This window comes from Apis florea, unplaced genomic scaffold (genome assembly GCF_048593485.1).
Source record: "Apis florea isolate Af1SG1 unplaced genomic scaffold, ASM4859348v1 contig_3203_pilon, whole genome shotgun sequence".
Taxonomy (NCBI): domain Eukaryota; kingdom Metazoa; phylum Arthropoda; class Insecta; order Hymenoptera; family Apidae; genus Apis; species Apis florea.
The window spans coordinates 6,708,249-6,728,907 of NW_028256723.1; the positions used below are offsets into that span (position 1 = coordinate 6,708,249).

A 20,659-nucleotide genomic window follows, 5' to 3' on the forward strand; every position below is an offset into this window, starting at 1 on the left:
ACACACTTTGCGATGCGATAACGGTTAATAGCAGCATGAAAAAGTCGAGTTTTTTAAGCGGAACTAACGATGAAAATATTTTGTGTAAATATAAATGTGAAGAATTAAAATTACCGCCGCTCGTTCGTTTCGAACAAAGTGTGGCTTACAACACAATCTAAACTCTTAATTGTGGTGCTCAACTTGAACCAATGGAGATCCAACGTAAATTTCGAGAAACGCTGAATCGAATATTTTCTAAAAAGTCGGCTCGATTTATTTCCAAGTTTGTTATTTTTTCGAAAATTTAATCGATCTTCGAATCTTCGAAATCTCGATCGCTCGAACCTCGTTATTGATCGACATCATGAGCGTAGAGAAGCGTAAAAGATTTTAAAATTTTTCTGGAAATTTAAAAAGATCAAATGTCTATTTTTAAAGTAGGATTCGTGGCGAGGGTTGGACGAGTCGGTAATTTCTTAGCCAGTAATGATCGTTCACATTGTAACCCTGTCACGCGGTCGTGTTACTCCGCTATTAGTCCGAAGTCCACATTAATTATCTCCGGGTGAAACACAGCACGCCCCTGCAACCGGTCTGACCTCGACCAGCGCCACCAGTTTCTGTGAAATACATCCAGGTATTTAGGCAATTCGAATAATTAACCGCACGACTAACAACGCGCGTGTCCGATCCATCTGACTGGTTCACGGTTTAACCTGAATTTTCGATCAGTTACAAACATTGTCATTGCGAATCGTTTCGACCCATATGTTTTTACCACTCAATTATTTATCCACCTGTGTATGAATTCAATAATACTCAACGCAACGCGAATTTCAGCATGCATCGAATTATTTATATTGTATTTCGTGTTGCTTTGTCGGTAAAGAAAATTTACTTGTTCGAAGTTGTTGAAAATTGTTCAACTTCGTTCAACTGATTCAGTTTCGTTACTTTCGCTTTCCAACGCGTCATTTATGAACTACACGATGCACTTTATCCACTTGCTTCGCCTCTTTATCGATCAAATGGCGATTGCGAATAATTAACCGTCGCCCGGATCAGAACCCGAATAAAATAACAGGAGGGTATCCAGTCGATAAGGAAGAACGAGGCAAAAGATCGCGATCTTCGAATAGGATTTATTCCTCCCTTTTCCGTGAGAGGCGATTTATTTCGGCCATTTGAACGGATGGAATTGTTCTCGGATATTTTCTTTTTTCTTTTTTTTTTTTTTTTCTCCTCCTCGAGAAATATGAAATTCCAATTGCCGTTTTAAACGTTGCGCCCGGATAATTTATGCCCGGTAATTAAGTTAATCGGGATTTGTAGAACTGGTACAGGCGAATTACCACGTTTTGAGGTCCGATAAATTTGACTATTATGCCCCGCCATTTCCATAATCTCCTTTATTATCGGGTTGAAATCGAAGTTGTCGTTGAACGGCACTTTTCACCCGATATCTACCCCGCCGATATTTATATACGTGTTACGGTTTAAATCGTGTAATCCAACGTACGGCCTGCGGTTATTTAACGCGGGCAAAATCGAATTCAATTGTAATCTGATGTAAATTCTAACCGGGGACCGTTCTAATTGCCACCGGTCCAACCTGCGCGGGAATTAATCAAGCTGCGACTTTTATTCTATATTTCTCTCAATACGACGACGCGCGACCGATGAGCGAGTAAGAAATAGCGTTTTTGTAAAGGAAAGGTTAGGTTCGGTCGACGATTTTTATCTTTATTACTTTTTTACGTATCTTTCCAGTTACAATTGTGTTGCACGTGTGTTGAATAGAATCGTCTATTTAAAGGAAATGGGATTCCTTTTTAATCTTACGTAAATAGAGACACGTTTTCAAATGGCTCGTGCATTTCTATATTTCGCTATACTCTCGGAAAATAATACGAAGAATAATAAACGTGCAAACGTACAAATGGGCGGTAAAGCAACGTGTTGAAAGTTAAATTCGCACGCCACAAAATTTCGAGAGCTTTGTCTCTTTTGGACCCCTGCGAAATTTCTCGTGACCCTGATTTCCGCGCAATTTCCACCATTGCGCCAAAATTCGAGCTTATCAACGTTGAATCGGCCATTCGTGGTGGCCGCGTTAAATTATACGAAAAACGTAATAGATCGTTATCGACGTGACGCTGTGCAAATAGAGGCTTGGCGTGCACGAAAATCCTCGAGCTCCTTTTCCACGCCCATTCGTGAACTTGTGAATTTTCAAAAAAAAAAAATCCACCAATCGTTCGGTTCACACAACGTTCACGATAATATACGCATAATTATTAATTTTTTTTTAAACGTACCCTTTTTCTCTGTCCGCTTTCGCGATTCGTTTCAAATATTTCAAATATTTTAATTACCTCGCGCAATATAATTGACGCAATATATACATACGAAAAATGATTTAATGTAATATATACATCTCAATGGAGGTGTATATATATGTATCCATTTTTTATCCATTTTTTATCCATTCGTATATTGATTTTTTTTTTTTTATACATTTCTTCAAACATTTGCATTATCGATAGATACTTTGAGAGATCAAACGTTTTTGGAAAACGATGTAATTTGCGAATACGTAAAGGTATTCGAGTTTTATTGTTATTATTATTACATACGCGCAGCATATAATTTACTAATTACTAATTACTAATTATAGCATGATTTAGAAGGATATACTCGAAAGTTATTAAAATTTAATTTGCTTTTGTTAATTCGAGAGTTCATTGTTAATAATCGTATCGTTGACCCTTAGAGACTCTGTCCGATTTTCTCTGTCGATCCGATCGAAGATAAGTATCGATCGATATTTGTAAGTTGATTAATTTAATCTTTTTCCCTGTTGCGTGGCATTTTTCATTTTCCATTACATCATCATTCGACATTCATTCGAGCGACAAAAACCGTTATAGATGATAATTAGAAATATAACGACGTAACAAGTTTTCTTTCGACTAATATTATTATTATTATTATTATATCTTAAATTATTTCTCGTGTGCAATAACCAATACGAATTTATTTTGATCGTTATATCATATTATTGGATCGCGATAACTTTCCAACAAAGTTTCTATCCAGCGCAGTTTAAGTAAAGCAGAAAAAAAAAAAGAAGAAAAAAAGAGGAAAAAGTTGATCGACTTGACACGACGAAGGGGAAAAGGGATCAAAGCGTGGAGTTTATTCAAGGACGTACACATATATCGGCTCGCTTGGCTCACAGCTGATCCTACCAGCTAACGGTTCACTTTAAACCACCTTCGTGCTTCACAAGAGGGATCCTCCTCCTCTAATTTCAGTCGCGCCAAAACTGGCAGGCCTAGATAATTTTTCAACGAACGAGATCCACCTTCCTCCCTCCCTCCCTCTCTCTCTCTCTCTCTCTCTCTTTCTCTCGTTTTCACGGAGTTTTCCAAGGAAATACGACACGAGAAGAGAGCGAATTCCTTCTCGACGCTTTAATCATGTCCTCGTAGAGCGTTTGAAACGTTCAAATTGGACGAGCGCGAAGAACGCCTTTGACCAATTAAACGCGAGTTATTTATCTAACACGTGTTCGGCTAAATGGGTTTCCTTGGAAACGTAATTGTATCGGTCGAGTCGTTAAACTAATCGCATCTTTTTATGGCTTGTGTATAATATCGCCACGAGGTAATTGTAAATTTTTGAGAAAACAAATAACTTTATATATATATACAAACTTTGTTAGATTATTTTCTGAAAGAATTTCTATCTAGATACACGATATCTCGCACGATACGAATAAATTCGAAATTCGAAATTTTTCGAAGGGTACGAACGAACACGATCGATTCTTCATTCCTCGATCCAAGCCGCGTCGAAAATTATTGAATCGCTTCCACAATCGTCTAATTATGCGAATTCTGAAACTTCTCCCCTCCCCTCCCTGCCGGTACACGGTCAATTTGCAAGGCGTTTTAAAGGCGTTCGGTGAATATTCAGCGGGAATAGAGACCCCTCCTTAAGTCCCCTCGTTATGAGAAGGCGCGATAACGAGTGGCGGGGGCGGGGGTTTGATCGATTTATTGGCGTTGGAAAGCCGCTTCCGGCTTTGCACCCGCGAGAAGGTATCAAACCATCGTTTCCCCGCGAAAATTGCCCTTTTCCCCTCCCTTCGTTTAATCGATCGCGTCTTAATCCCCGTAATTATCGGGGGCCGATGATGATGACAACGCGCCATCGGTCAATCTTCGCTCGATGGCTCGAGGGGCCGGCCCTCGAGATGGATTGTTAAATCTTGGCGGGGGAATGCAGTTACCGACCGCGTAATTGCCACTCGGGCCAAGGTTCGATCGCGTCGCGCGATTCGACCAATCCGCTGCGAAATAGATCGAGTTTCCTGCCTGGCGAGGTTAGCGTCGCGGTTTTTCGTTCGATCACCACGCCTCGTTTCGTTCGTGAGAATTTTTTATCGATTAGTTTCTCCATTCTCTGTCGAAGTTACTCCGTGATGACGATCCGTTTGATTTAATCTCGGTTGTATTTAGGCGAATTTCTTACGTTTTCTCTGCCGTGAAATCGATTAGTTTCTTTCGAATTTTTGTCCAAGTTATCAGTGTTTACGTTTGCGGTTTTTCGTTCGATAACCACGCTTCGTCCTCGTCGTTTAATTTAATTTGATTGAATTTAAGTGAAGATCCTCTTCATAAAAATTTCTTACCTTTTTTTCTGCTCGATACACTGTGAAATTGATTAGCTTCTCCCTTCAGCCGAATTTTTGTCCAAGTTCACGTCACGGTTTTTCGTTCGATGGCCACGCCTCGTTTAATTCAGTAATGGCACGAACATACTCGCCATAAGAATTTCTTGTGTTTTCTTCGCTTGAAACCACGTTGCACAATGATTTGTGAAAAACAATTGTTCCAATGTGATAAACGTTAAAATTTTAAATTCCCTTTTTACAGATCAGATAAAATACGGGAGGAATTAATCGAATAAATGATCGGTCGCTTTTTCAGAGACAAGTTTCGAGTTCGACCTAAAAAAAAGAGAGAAAAAAAAGAGAGAGAGAAAAGGTGAGAGAAAAGGAAGAGAAACGGAGATAATGGGAAAGATTCGGTGTTCGATGTCGGCCGCGACGAAATGAAAAATGCCGGCCAAAGTATAGGCGCGCGGGGGAAGGAGGAAGGGGGAGGCCGGTGGTAATTTGCATATAAACCATATTTTACCGTGGCTACACCCGTCATTCGGTATTGTTTTAATACAGGAGGTGTCATACGAGCCGGCATAACGGAACCCGCTCGCGTACAAAACAGATGGCCCGCGAACGGCGCAACTGCAACTACAATTGCGAAACCCAAGAAAATAGAACAGCTCTCCAGCCAACCAACCAGCCAGCCAGCCAGCTCTCAACCAGTTTCTCTCCATCGCGATTTAATTTCTTACACGACTCGACTCGAAACAACATCTAGAGAGAGAGAGAGAGAAAGAGAGAGAATAACAAACGGCAAATTCGCTCGTTTATTTTCCACCGAAATATTCCCCTCCTCGGTCGATAATAAACAGCGGCCGGACGATACAGATCCGCGTGAAATATAGCCTCTCGCTTTTATCGGATAAATTTAGGAATAGCAACGTTTTTCCACCACGTTGAAATCGCGATAAGAACGCGTAAAAGAAAGCTGGAATGATATTTTTTAAAATTTTCAATGACGCGTGGAGATACATCAGGTTTTCAGTCAAATTATATGTGTCGAAAAATTCGTTTGTTGTATCGTTGCTCGATCGATACAACGCGGTCGCTTTTATCATCTATTCTTTTTTATCGATCGACGTTACCGATCGAATGGAAAAACTCAGAAAGAAAAGGAACGAATGCGTGACTGGATTCCTCCATCTCGGCCAGACACCCGTTTCGAGCCTCTTCTTACACGAATCTTGAACAGTCTTTTCGAACAATTTCAACGGGGAGCGGTGAAAAATAATAAAATACGCGTCTAAAATCGTCTTCTTTTAATCGACTCGAGCAAAGGTTGATATTGACATTTATATACGATTATATTGGCAAGAAAGGATGTATTTAATGAAGGGAAGATAGGGATAAATTGTGTTGTGTATCGATGTATCTTGAATTCGTCGCACGGTGCGCGCTTGTTTCTCTAAAATATTCTTAGCTAATAATTTCGCGCGCAAATTAACATAAAAGTTTTATATTTTAATATTTTAATGTGTTACGTATAAAGAAAGAAAATTTTGTCGAATATGAAAGTCTATATCCTGTGATGTTTTAATAATAAAGTAATCGCCGAGATGCATCGAGGCAAGTGTCGCGATAAAATGTCGTTCGACATTTTCACCTTTCTTATTTTATCGAGAGCAAACCTTACGATCCCAATAACGTGCTCTCATACATTCACCGTGTATTATTCTTATTTCTCATATTCTTATACCGTATCTCTATTTTCATCGTTATTTCCCTTCTCTCTATCGTCAATTTCTCAACTCGAATGGAAATAATCTCGTTATTCGAATAACGAAAAATCAAATTCATCTTCGCTCGAATTAATTTCATTCCATGCTCGTGAAACTCGAAAAAACTTTGAAAATAATATTTCTATCGCCACGACTCTCGAACTCGATTAACGCCGAAAATGTAGTTCGATCACGATCTAATTTCAGATAAAAAAAAATCTAACCATTCGAGAGGTTCTATTCGTGAAGTGATATCTTAAAAAAATCAAACGTAAACAAATATCGTCGCCGCATCGAGCCAAGTGGTGCCCTTGGAGTCACCTCTCGTGTTGTCGCATCGAATCGAGTGGTGTCTGAGAGTCATCGTTGGAGCGCAAAGGATAATAAACGAATAAGCAACGACAGAAATGGATAAATTGTAATACATCGAAATAATTAATCCATGAATATCGGTGGCTATGATCGAAGAATCTAGGTTAGGAAACGAATTTTATTATACAGTTTTGCAAAAAAAAAAAATCTCTAATTTTCGTGTGAATCGTTCACATCACGCGAATTTCTAATAGCTCGACTTTAAGCTTAATTTACAAAAAATAAATAATAATTTATTTTAAAATCGAAGTTTTTTAAACGCTTCTCGATAAATTTACAGAATTATCTCTCAACTCTATCGAAACGTGACCGATCAATCATTTTCTTGAGATTTAAAACTTCAACGCACAAGAGTTGCACGATTGTTACACGATTATTTTTTTCCTTTATTACCTTAGGACACTGAGTCACGTCTTCACATTTGTAAACTCGACAGATTATTAAGGAAAGTTTCACGATCACATGTTGGCAGCGAAATGTTTTCGACAGAAAATTAGAGATAGGAAATTACAATCATTTATACATACATACATATATATTCGTTTTGTGCGAAATTGTTGACGGTAATTGTTGGATAATTTTTAGATATTCTACCGCGGCAGAGAAATCCATTATTCGAGTATACATCTGAACATTCTATTATTCCGTTTTCCAACGATGTGCCCATTCAAATTACATTCTCCTACGTATTTTCGCGTATTTCCGCTGGAATGAACGAATCCTAAATTTAATACGAAACTAACAATAACAGCCAACTAAATATTTCTAATTATTAAAACGAGATAATGAATGAAGAGATGCATTCACCTCTCTCTCTCTCTCTCTCTCTCTCGATTTTAAAGAAGATACGAGGAAAAGGGAGGATCGATCATGGAATTGTATTAAAGAGAAACAAGGATGGCGCGACAAACGTTTTAATTTTAGAGGGAATACTTTGGCGAAGTTTGGAGGGGGGAGCGAGGGGACACGGTCGTTGCGGCGAAACGTGTAATGGCGCGATGAATCGCGTCATGGGTGGAAATTTCGACAATACCGACCGATTCCGAGCTGATTAGCGGTCACGCGTTATCTCCGGCCAGCTAGAACCGGACGCTATCTCGTTCGAATTCCATTTTTTCGTGCGACGTTTCATTTTCATTCGCACGATAATCGCGACGAAAGAATTGTTTGTCTGTTTATTCATTTATTTTCCCCATTTTTAATCGATCCACTCATATACGTCTATGTTATACGATATTTCCATCGAGTTTTATCATCGTTTCGTCGCGTTTCAAACTTTGCGTCACGAATTTAACGTCGAATAGGAATTATATTTCGTATAATAATGGAAAGTGTAGATCGTAACGCGCGATTCGTATGGATTGTTAACGTTGATTCTTTGTGTATCGTCGTCGGTATGGTAGAATCGACTCGAATATCGAATCATGTTATAAGGAGTTTGTTTACCTTTCGGTCACGAATTATTTAATCCTGGAAAGAGAGTCATAGCCAAGCGGTTCTTTGAATTAAATTAAACGATTTTCCTCCAAACAGGAGGAGTTATGAGTTGAAAATTTTAAGTATTTTATCTCACCAAAATATACATTATTATAATTGCACGTTATAAAAGTTTAGTTATCGATTGTACAAAGCGAGTTGTTGAACTTTTGAAGACATTTGTCAATTTTTGTCTTACGTTTTACAGAAAAAAATTTGATTTTTCCTTTTCCAACCTGTCAAGCGATTTCCGAAAATATACAGAAATCGAATAACATAAGCCATGATCGACGATTACTCTCGCTCTTGAGATTTAAAATTTAGAAAAAGGACATTTGCATTTTTTTTCTCAGCAAACAAAATTACCTCGTTCGAAAGAAGACAAATATCTTCTTCTTCTTCTTCTTCTTCTTCTTCTCCTTCTCTTAACGCGCTTCTCGTTCTATAAACAAAAAAAATGTATTGTTTAAATTAGAATCGCGGCAAAATAAAATTCTTCTTCCTTTATCATTTATTACGACGAGTTTTTATATATATATATATATAGCAGGGGTTACTCGGTGAAAATTAACGCTTCGGGGATGTAATTGAAGGAGATGTGGAAAATTGAGATTGCACCTTTGACCTCTCGTCCAACTCGTGGCTTAACAATCTTGTAATTTTCTCTCTCTCTCTCTCTCTCTCTCTCTCTCTCTCTCTCCTTTTCTCCTCTCAGCCACGGTTACTAATGAATTCATTCCCGAAGAAGAAGAAGAAGAAGAAGGAGAAGAAGAAGAATAAAAAAAGAAAAGAAAGAGGAGGAGAGAAAAAAGAGGACAGAAAGAGAGAGAGAATCGTTTCGAGGATTCACAGGAGCGGCGCGCAATCGGCAAATTGGAAGAACTGCCGGTCTAGGAAAAAAAAAAAAAAAAGAAGAAAGTCGAATGTTTATTAGAGAGCAAGCTCCGGTAAAAAGGGGATATTAATACGCCCTTTCTTTTCTTTAATCGCGTCACGGAAAGGAATTCGTTGCTCCAACGACCAGAGAGATTAATTATCGTGCAAATATCGATTATTGCGTGTATCCTTGCTCGCCTCGTCCACTTAATTTTGTCCACGATGTAAAAAGTTGAAATACGATACAAATAAATACGTATAGTTTACTCTATTGCAATATTTATGTGATTGTTTATTTATTTAATTGTTTATAATTATTAGATAGAATAATTAGAATTATATATATATATATATAATTAAATAAACATTATTCACAATCACTCTATTGTAATATTTATTTAATTATTTATGATTATTAAATATAATATTTAGAATTATATATGATTATATATGATTAAGTATTTACGCAAATGTACATATACATATATAATTTAAATATGAATTAATTAAAATACATTTAATTATAAATAAAATAAATATTATTCACAATCATTCTATTATAATATTTATTTATTTAATTATTTATATTTATATAAATATATATATATATGTGTGTAGGAACTGATTTTATGATTTTATTTGTACTTATACGCACATATACGTCCCATAGAAAAACATTCTATATTGAAAAATTCAAATTTACCTCCACCGAACGACGAATCTCCTAGCACGAACGTACAACTCGATTCTGTCCACGACCGTAAATATTTTCGAACGAGACGAGGCAAATTATTGGATTCGTTTCCTATTTAGCAACATTTCGTTTCGAAATTTCTTGAAAAACTGTTCGCCGATTCGTTACGTTCGTACGACTGGTGGGAACGAATGGCGAAACGGCGGATAATCATTTCTCGATCGATGGAAGAAGGACGTAGCTTTCTTGGTACGTAAGATTAATGTTCCAACACCCGTCCCCGATCCCGCATAACGACAAGTTTCGCAAAAAAACTCGCAGCTTTTTCTCGTTATCGAATACGAGGAGTGGCCACTCTCGCTTGCCATCCGCTCCCCGTTGTTTCCTTGTGAAATTACGTTTATGCCGGATCGTTGTTTCCAAAAAAAAGAGAAAAGGGAAACACGTGTAAAATTAGTTCTCATTTTCATTTCATTTATTCCACTGCTATTCTTGATGATACAATTTTTTTTTTCTAATTCTTCTCTTGGAAAAACAGTTTGAGGAAAAAAAATTTTGTCTCAAATTTTATCGAACGTGTTTGAGAAAGATTATTCTCGAAAGAGCGAGAACTAGTTTCCAGACGCGATATCGATTTGTAAAGAAAGGCGTATTCTCTGGGAAAGTTCTACACTCCCAAATGTATTCTAAGAGGAGTATGCATTTAGGAAAAAGAAGATTCTTTTTTTTTTTTTTGGAAATGGACGATCGAGTCGGACGCATTCGCATCCTCTCGTTTCATCCTATCTGAATCACTCGAGAAAAAGGTGAATAATTTTTGCCCCGTCGAATCTTTAATACGTCATTTTTCGAGCACCTTAAAGGGCGTTCGCTTCTTCTTTTTATCTTCTCGTATACCGGGAACGTTGGAAAGGCGGCATGAATTTTTCAGTCTGGGCTACGCTTTGAGGCGGCAACGACCGAACTCGCCCCATCTCTCGATCGTTCGATCTCTTATATATCCTTTATATAATGTAATGCATATATATATATAATTTTTTTTTCTATTTCAAATAATATTTCCAGCAATATTATAATTTTTGTAGTAACAAAAAAGATGTAGGAAAATTAAAAGCGATTCGATCTCGAATTTTCTACAAAATATAAACACACGTCTTTTTATAGCATACTCGTGTACAACACGTTAAGAAATCAGATATGTGTTATAGAATTGGCAAAAGTAACAATAAAAACTGTTCTTTGTTCAAAAATTTCCACTGTTTTAAAAAATATACAATTTTATTTACATTGAAGAAATTAGAAAGCGAGAGTGTTTTAGAAACATAACATAATTCTATGTAATTATACTCGTTCGATTCGAACACCCTCGATTTTCAAGTAACGAACGGTTGTTTAAATTAATACGCGCATCGAAAAAAATATTCAAAATTTATAGACGAGGGAAATTAATATAATAATATTTTCGATCGATACTTCGTAAACTAACTATATTCGCTCGGTTCGTGAACCGTTATCGGTTAATAAATTCGTGATCGGCCAATTAATATAACTGGTGGCGACACTGCTGCCGCATTACTGCGAAAGAAATTAATTAATTAACACGGTTGTTATATAGATATTCTCGTATTGTATATAAATCAAGCACAAAATTTGAATCTTTAACAAGCGCGAACAGAGAGAGAGAGAGAGAGAGAGAGAGAGAGAGAGAGAGAGAGAGAGAGAGAGAGAGAGAGAGAGAGAGAGAGAGAGAGAGAGAGAGAGTTAAAACGCAAAACGAATAGAAACTCTAGCACAACGATTAATGGTAACTAATTAGCGGCATTAGGCAACGATTTTAGTAACGCGGCGCATTTTCGTTGAAACACGATTAACGTTGAACATTAACGGGATTGCATTACCCGATGCATCTCGTGTAATTGTAACTATTAGTTCATCGACGCGACGAAGTTTTACAAATTTTGCCAAATTTTTTTAATCTCAATTCACTTTCTTTCACAACTTCATTCACGAATGAATCAACACCCAAATTAAAATACAAAAACAATCTCTCTCTTTTTCTCATTAATTAAAAGGTTTAAATAAAAAAAATTCGATGATAATCGAAACATGTAATCGTTCGAGAGGAATTAACGATGCATGAGCGCAAGCTTCACGAGAATTCGTGATACACCGGAGAATAGAAAATCCGCTACGTGTTATTCGTTCCAGTTTAACCGGCGGTGTAAACCGAACTGCGGTGGTAGTTGCGCCCGTACGTTACACTTTGCACCGAATACGAGTGGAACGACACAGTGTCTCGGGAGAATGGACACGATTCAGAGACAAGCTTTATTGACCGAGACGTTGAAACTCTACAAGAGCGGAATATTTGTCCAAGTTTTCGCCCACCCCTCCCCCTTCCGTTCACCCGTCATTTCTCCACGAGTTCCAGTTGGCCGGCAGAAGGAGCGAGTGGGGGGAGATGGTCGGTGGCGTGGTGTTGGAAACGCGTAAGAAAACGACAAACGTTCCATCGACGTTTAATCCGCGATTAAACGAGACAGTTTTCTTTTCCTTTTCGATATATATCGAATTGAATAACGTTCAATAAACGTTGCTGTTTATTTCTAATTTTGAAAGATAATTTTAATAACGACGGTAATTGCGATTTGTAATTTATTGCGTGGCGTTGAGTTGAGCGAACTGTCGATAAGAAGAAATTCTTCCTGTCCCGAAGAACACGAAAGTATATTCTTTCTGTCTTTCATCCAACGCTAATTATTGATTATTCGCGCGTCTTATTTGAAAGATTGCGTCCTCGATCACACGGTCTCGTTTTTAATTTTATAAAACGTGATAATAATCGAGGAACAGAACTGTTATTAATATAATTACGATCAATCGACGACAGGACGAAGCACAATGGTATTAAGTTTAAAGTATCGATCCGGAGGGAGAAATTTCCGCGAGGATTCCTTTTTATGTAACACACTTATGAAACGTATTATAGAATAGCGAGTGCACCTGCCGCCAGCCGACATCTGCCCTATTGCCGTGTTCCTGTCCTCCCACCGATATTCTTGGAGCTACATCCGGGAATATACTAGAGAATATTTAGAATTTTCTCCGCTAGCTAATTCTAATCTCGCCCGTTCTTTCAACGATAAGCCATTAAGCCGCGATACTTGCATCGTAACGAGTTCCTTTGTATGAAACAACGGTTACGATCCAACGGCTTTTAATTAATATCGATTTTTCCGTACGAATCTTTCGCTGTTATCGAGCCAGAGAGAGACAGAGAGAGAGGATCGAAATACATCGATGGGAAGATTTTCATCGATCGATTTGCAGCAAAAATGGAAACGCACTTTGCACGCAGTTGGATTGACAATATTTATTCGCGTTTGATTTCTTTTAGAATTTCATGAATAAACTCTTCTTCGCGTACACGGATTACGGAAATTGATACTAAAGTTTTATTTTGTGAAATCATTTTAAATTAAAGTTCGTCTGGAGTTGTTGATTCGAAAAAAGGCATCTAAAATCGTAGCAATCCCACGACGATGTATATTAATTGGATGAAATTTATTTATTCAAATATATTTATAATGTATAATGACGATACGTTAAAAAATTTTTGCACGTTAAAATTTTAAATCCTCTTTTTAAACGTTTACGGATTAATTCATATTTCAATTGAGTTGAGAAATATTCTGTAAATTTATTAAGAAGCATTTAAACTTCAATTTTATAACGGATGTAACATCTCGAAACGTCCATTTTATTTAAATTGTTATAAATTATCGATAAGTTTTAAAGGAATGTGTCTTAACTTTAGCAATTTTTTCGTTCTTTTCAAACTTTGAACGAATCAGTATGCAATACGTCTTCTTACGTACAATGCTTTATTCATTTCATAATTTTCTATTTTATCGTTTTTTATTGTGCTATTTCGTTAAATTATCACCGTTTATTTGTCGGACAATTTATAAGATAGTCGAGGATATAACTTCTTTTCTCGACAAGCATTTCTTCCGATTCTCAAGGTCTTTGCACTTTATTGCACTTTATTCGAAGCGCTTTCTAACCTAAATACTAAATTATATATTTTTATGTCACTCGTGTACGAAACGATAATAAATTACAATAAAAAAGAAATCAGCGTTGTAAAAATTAAATCTCCCATTATTCGAACGCACCGACACCGAGGTAAGCGCGCGCTGCTCTTTCGAAAAGCGTGGGGAATGTACATCAGTGGAATCGCAACAATTGGAGACAGGCAAGGAGTGGCAGCCGTTTGAATTAGTTTCGATAGCGGGGGAGGGGGAGGGGGCAAGCAGCAACAAGCGACACGTTGACTATTGCCGCTGCCCAATTAAAGATAGTATCGAGCGTGTGTGTCGGGCCGCATTCCGAACGATCGAAATTGGGCGGGCGCGGATTTACGCGGCCAGCACGAAAGGTGCAATTACACGGAGATATTCCGCGCCTCGGGGCTAAACGGCCGCCTCTATACACGGCCAACCGGCTAGAAAGATACGTCTAGCCCCACCACCGCCGCTTCGTGCGCGCAAACGATAGGTCGGGGAGAGCGACCTATTTGCGTACAGGACCTCGCGTACACGAGGCGAACTACTGCGCTATGGAATATTCATAGCCCCGTTCCGTGTTTCAGGGGTCGGTTAACCGGGACCCTTTCAATTTTCTTCTTATTCGTATTGTCAACCGGGGCACCGGTTGAAATCGCGTTCTTTTTTCATTCGGATTGACGTTTTCCAGCCGGTAAGGTAGAATTACGCTTTTCGGACGAGCTCGAGCGTCGTGTTCACTGTTCTCGCTGGGAAGACTGTTCGCGAGCGAAATTTTATTCGGATCGATGAAACGTTTCTCGGCACAAATAGAATCAGGTTTTAAGAGATTTTTTTCCCTCTAGATCGCGCGGATTGTAACGAAGCGTGGGCGTATCGATGGAATAATGATTAACGTTCGAAATTGACGCTTCGATTAATTAATTGATTTATAATATAACGATTTCAGGAAAAGTGGAATAGAGTGCACGCTTTGCCTAGCCATTCTTCAAACGCATTTTATTCGAATCAATACGTTTCTCGGTAGGATGAAATTACGTTTAAGAGTTTTTTTTTTCTAGATCGCGCGGATTGTAACGAAGATGAGTGTATCGATGGATTAATGATCGATTTATAAGAATACAGCGATTCCAGGAAAAGTGGAATAGAGTGCACGTTTTGCCTAACCATCTTATGACGAACGCAAGCGTAACTAAGTAAGTAAGTGAACGAGTATATCTGTTTGTCGACAAGAAGATGGGAAATGGCAGAGGGGAAACGAGAGATCTTCCAGTTTGCTTCCAGCCTGAGCACACTATTAACACTAGGATGTTGACACAGTAGTAATAAAATCATTCTTGTAAACAACAAGAGGACGGATTTTGTTAATGTTTAACACTCTGCTTAAGGGATGAATATACGATTCGTTCACAGATGTGATTTTTTAATTAATTAAAATACGCTTTGTCAATAGTACGTTAAAAATGAAATTTTCGAGAACGAAATATTAATTTTCTTCGTTTAATTTTAGTTTCCATCCTCGTTTTACTTGCTCGAAGAAATACTAAATTTCCAATAATTCCAAACCGCTCTTTATTTTTTTTTTCATTCTTGGAACAAATCAAAAATTTTCCAGCTTCATTTCTCCTTAACTTGAACTTGTACCTTAACCACGACGCATTTTGTTCAACGGATTCTTTTTATCGCTTTTTGTCGATATCCCTTTAAATCCGTGTTTCGAAGGAAAAAAAAGAGGAAACTCTTTTCATTTCGAAACATCGTGCACAAGAGTGGAGGAAGAAGGAAGAACTCGAATTCGAAGGAAAAGTTGGCCCTCTTTTCTCTTCCAACTTCTTTTACACATAACAATAAAAATAAAGTAAAGTTTATCGTAAAGTCGATTATTTCATTTAACGAGTTCGGTGGTTGTTCCAGTGATGAAAATTGATACACGAAGCCAACCCTCTTCCAACGCCTCTACTCTCAGTACTCTTACGTGTCGTTCGTCGGTTACGAACAAGATATGCCGCGTTAAAGGCATCACGTGACTTCTTTCCAACGCCGCTCCTTCGAATTGCCAAATGCGACGTTGTCGAATTGAATCGATCGAACCCGAAGGGGAGGCGTTGATTCCATCGAAAATATTACTTTGTGCGCCACGTCAAGCGATAAGATCGCATCGATCGATCGATGGATTCGTTCGCGAATATTACGAAAATTCCTCGACGAGCTTTCAAGTTTTCGTTTTCGTTCGACTCGAGCGGCGATCGAGTTGTTCCATAAAAAATCGATAGATACAAAGATATCTCCGAGAAGGAACAAAGAGAGAGAGAGAGAGAGAGAGAGAGAGAGAGAGAGAGAGAGAGAGAGAGAGAGAGGAAAAAAGATAAGATTCGATACATCATCTCGAAGCATCTCACTAACAAATCACTCGACCTCCTTTCTGCAACGCTTCATTCTATCCCGTATTACGTACAACGTGCAATGTTCCCTAAAAATAAAACTTTGCATCGAATCAACGTGTTTAAAAGATCTTCTTCCAAGGTCGCTTCGGATATCCGCAATATCCTCGTTTTTTTTAAAAAAAAGAAGAAGAAGCAAGATCACTCGACGAAATCTTTCGTTTTCATCGAATCAATCCACTTCCATCAATCGTTTGCAATCTTTAATTTTTTTTTTTTTTTTACTTAGCAGCAATTTCTTGAAGTGTTTGAAATAAAAAAAATTAGATTTAAACATTTTAAATTATTTACTAAAAATTACAATCTATAATATCGAGTCTACCTCGACATTGGAGTTCTTAAGAGAAACGTTAATGAAGAACACGCGTTCGAAATCGATCCTCTCTGTAACATTTTTCTCTCGTTTCTCACATCCAGTATAGAATTCATAAAAGTGGGAAAGGATCGTATTACCATCCACTTATACGCTTAAATTGAATTACTCGAAAGAGAAGGGGAAGAATGGAAAGGAACTCGAGGATTGAAGAAGGTGGGTGTCCAATTGTGCTCGAGCGGTTTCGTATCCGACACATAACCGTTCCCCGAAAGTGTCTCGAACATTCTGGAACATTCTGAGTGTACACGTACAAACCGCGCCTCGGATACAAGCGAAATTTCAAGCCTGCCCCCTCCACAACAGAAAAGAGGCGACCGGCTATTGGCCAGCGTCAGCCTCGTTCCTCGTGCAATTATTGGCTAGAAGAAACTAGTGAATACGATAAAGAAATTTTTTGCACTCGTTCGTGGTAACGAACTTCGAAAATTATAACTTTCTTATATATATATATATAATATAATAATCTTTTAAAATCGTTCCACGATCATTTTCTGATCGGGGAAAAAAAAGCAAATTAAAAAATTCTTTTATAGAAACAAAAGTAGCGTGGAAAAACTTTTCTTTTGTAACAAATTGTAACCATATATACGTCTTCCTTACCATAATATCTAAATAGTTACCAGCTGCAAAGGTAAATTTACGGGTGTACATTAATTATGGAGAGTAGTCTGGAAACTATTAATCACCCTAAACACCTTCGAAGCTATGCTGACCCCTCTAACTTTTGCCCCATTAGTACACGTCGTTTCTCCTTATACGGGAAACTTTCTTTCTTCAACTTTATATTTTTATCATCGCCGAATCTATGCGATTGTGAAACGCGTTCAATAACATTTCAAAAAAAAAAAAAAAAAAAAAAAAGAAGAAGAAAAGAGGAAAAAAAACGAAATAAAATCGATATTTCGTATTCGTAATATTAATTTCGAGTCGATAACGAAATTATCGAAATTATCGGAAAATTCCACGCCAGCTATATAGCATGGAATGTCAAACCTTCAATCTAAGTAATGTATATAGAAAAAAAAATAAAAAATAAACGATTGAAAGATATGCGATCGATAGCGAGAAAGTATGATATAAATTATTAAATGAAATTATATATACGGAATTATATATACAATATATATCGTTCGAAAATAGAAGCAATTTCTCCAAGTTGGAACGAGGAACGAAAGGGGTGTACTTCATATCCATGGTAATTGGCTGAGCCGAAATTTCGTGCACAGTTTATAATTAATTCATTGGATTAAATTTTCTCCTCGCAGTATGCATTGGCCGAGTTCTCGTGACACGTGCACGCGCTTGAACCGCGTCTACCTTATTAACGCTTAAAACAATCCCCCGGATCTTTATCATCCAATCACGTAACCGCGTCAAATGTGCGCTAAATTTTCCACCATGCTCGTTTCCAAGTGCTAAAAGTCGATGTAACGTAATTAACGAAGTTTGTTTCCGCAAGTTTCGTATTGAGGTATCGGTATAATATCCAAAAGCGTGTTTAACTAGCGAGGGAGCTTACACAAGGGTAATAAATAACAGAAATCGTAAATTGCACAAGTATCTAAATATTTCTTTTTCTTTTCTTTTTAACAAGAGAATTTTTTATTTCCATTTCACTTTTCTTCTTACTTTTATCTCATTCTTCCTTTCCTTCCCTCTTTTCCTCCAACTTTGTATTCCTTTTACAAAGTATCTTCTCCAATCTCCTTTCCTCATCTAAAAACTCTTTAAAATCTTTCCTTCCTTTCAAAACTCGCGTGCTTGGCAATATGGCCAATTGATGATGATTGATCGTTGTTTAAATTCTACCACCAAGCATTCACGACGAAATTCATTTTATCGTAATTGAGATGGTGTGCAATAACGATCGCAAGCGAGAACAGATTACAATTCAAAGTTGGGCGCGAATGTAAATACAATTTAGGAGTGAGAAATTTCGCCAATTTTTTAGAAATCCCCAGAGCGATGTACCTATATACCACGGTACGAAAACAGAGATGAAGCTGAAAATCTCGGGAGCACCACTGTTAAAACAGTATCCCAAGTAGAACGCAAAGTTGGAACGTTGCGCCTCATAGTACAACCGGCGAATAGTTCTATAGATATTTGATACACGTTTCGCAAATGAAATCAGTAAGGTAAGGGAAGCAGTTCCCTTCCGTTGAAAAGTCCCCGAGAGAAATACAACATAGAAGCAAATTACGAAAGTTCGTTGCACCTACCAATTCCCCTTGAATCGTCGGATTCATCGCGTATCTGCAAATCGGATACTTACGGGACATACTATTTCGATATACGGAGAACTTAACGTCCCCACACTCGACGCACACTCCTTTATTATTCGCGCACGAACTTAGATAACATGCTACACTTGAATTCATATGAACTCAGATATAATGATTATCGCGGTCTTAAAAAACTGGATAAATCAAGAAACTCTTTATCTACTCTTTTTTATTTTTTATTTATTTTCTACGTTAAGATCATCCAACGGTTTCAATGCAACGACTGCGTGCGACGATCTCGACAGAGCCGATCTTACCCGATCTCGGCGTTCGGCCTTCTTCGACAATTTTCGCCAAATCATCGGTCGACATCGGCTCCGCCTTCGAATTAGTATCTATTTATACGCGAAGCAGTCAAATACGTATTATATATCGTTGGATAAACATTCTTGAGATCTCTTAATTTTCCCGAAATCGTGATAATTCCAATCACATTATACAAATTAATATATATATGTCATATATATATATATATCATATCGATATAAAGTTTGAAAATATTACGTCGCAAAAAAGTTCTTTAATTAATGCTTGGATAATTTGCATGCAAATGGCAGCGCCGATCGCTCGGTTCGGAAAAACGTTACCGATAATTAAAATCGAATCGGTGATCTTAATTAACGCGCTTTCAAAAAATATAACGACGAACAGTGAGCAAGTCGAGTCGAAGAATGAGAATCTAGATGCGCAATCAAGCGGAGGGAAATTTGTCTCGTAGCATTGGCACAAAAGAGGCATCGCGGGGAATTGATTACGATGAAACGTTCGGAAGGAACGCGGAATCGATCGTTCTCCACGCTTTTTGCATACGGTCGTTACTATCCTGAAAAGCTGGGCGTTCCCTTTTAAAAGGGAGCCTCCTTTCAGATGGTAATGATTCGAAAGGAAATCCGCGTATGACCCCTCGATTGTGCGCCCACGATTCTTGTATCTGGAAAAATGCGCGCACGTCCGCGCGTTTATTTCGATACGAAACTCTCGAGTTTCATCCGACGTATTAACAGCACGGGTACGTAGAAATTCAAAGAATCTGCATAACGTGTTCTAAAGGATCCGGTAACTCGAGAAAATAATTAAAAATTCATCCCCGACTTTTTATACATCTCGCGCATGGAATTTTCTTCGCCTAACCCGCGAAAAAATTAATAGAAACTCTTCTAGAGTTCTATTAAAAATTTTTCCCACGCAAAATAAATAAACGAAATATTACAATACACAATTCTTCTTTCTCGAATAATTCATTTTTTGAAAATAACTTTGCGCCCCCTTCTCTCACCAAAGTTTCCATTCTATATAACTTTGACGGTACTTTTTGTAAACTCGTAATACGTCGTATTTTCCGCGTAATATTATTAAATAACGAAAATTTCTTGGAAATTTTTTTTTTTTTTCCTTGAAAATCCACCCTTTCGAAGGATCTGTGTGGAAAATTACGTTCGAATATCGTCTTCACGATATGCAATACGCGTTACTCGCCTTTCTGAGATCGAACAACGCGGAGAGGAAGGGAGAGGAGGATTCGATTGCGACTCGTACAGTTGGTTGCTATAAAATTCCTCCTGTTTGGCGGCTGCTATAAATAAATCATGGGCCCATGTAAATGAGACAAGGCCGGCGTATATATTTTGCACATAGAAGGC

At 37.8% G+C, this 20,659-nt stretch overlaps 1 protein-coding gene and 1 long non-coding RNA gene across 2 annotated transcripts in view; one reads left to right on the plus strand and one right to left on the minus strand.

Moving 5' to 3' along the window:
* The window catches only part of LOC100863787 (zwei Ig domain protein zig-8-like), a 119,910-nt gene that overhangs the window by 38,292 nt on the left and 60,959 nt on the right, over positions 1-20,659 (plus strand). The gene's annotated exons all lie outside the window — the stretch shown is intronic.
* Positions 8,344-20,659, minus strand: part of LOC147657199 (uncharacterized) — a 29,298-nt gene continuing 16,982 nt past the window's right edge. Inside the window, exon 2 of the long non-coding RNA XR_015292749.1 lies at positions 8,344-8,722. This is a non-coding gene — a long non-coding RNA (uncharacterized LOC147657199). The remainder of the gene's footprint in view (positions 8,723-20,659) is intronic.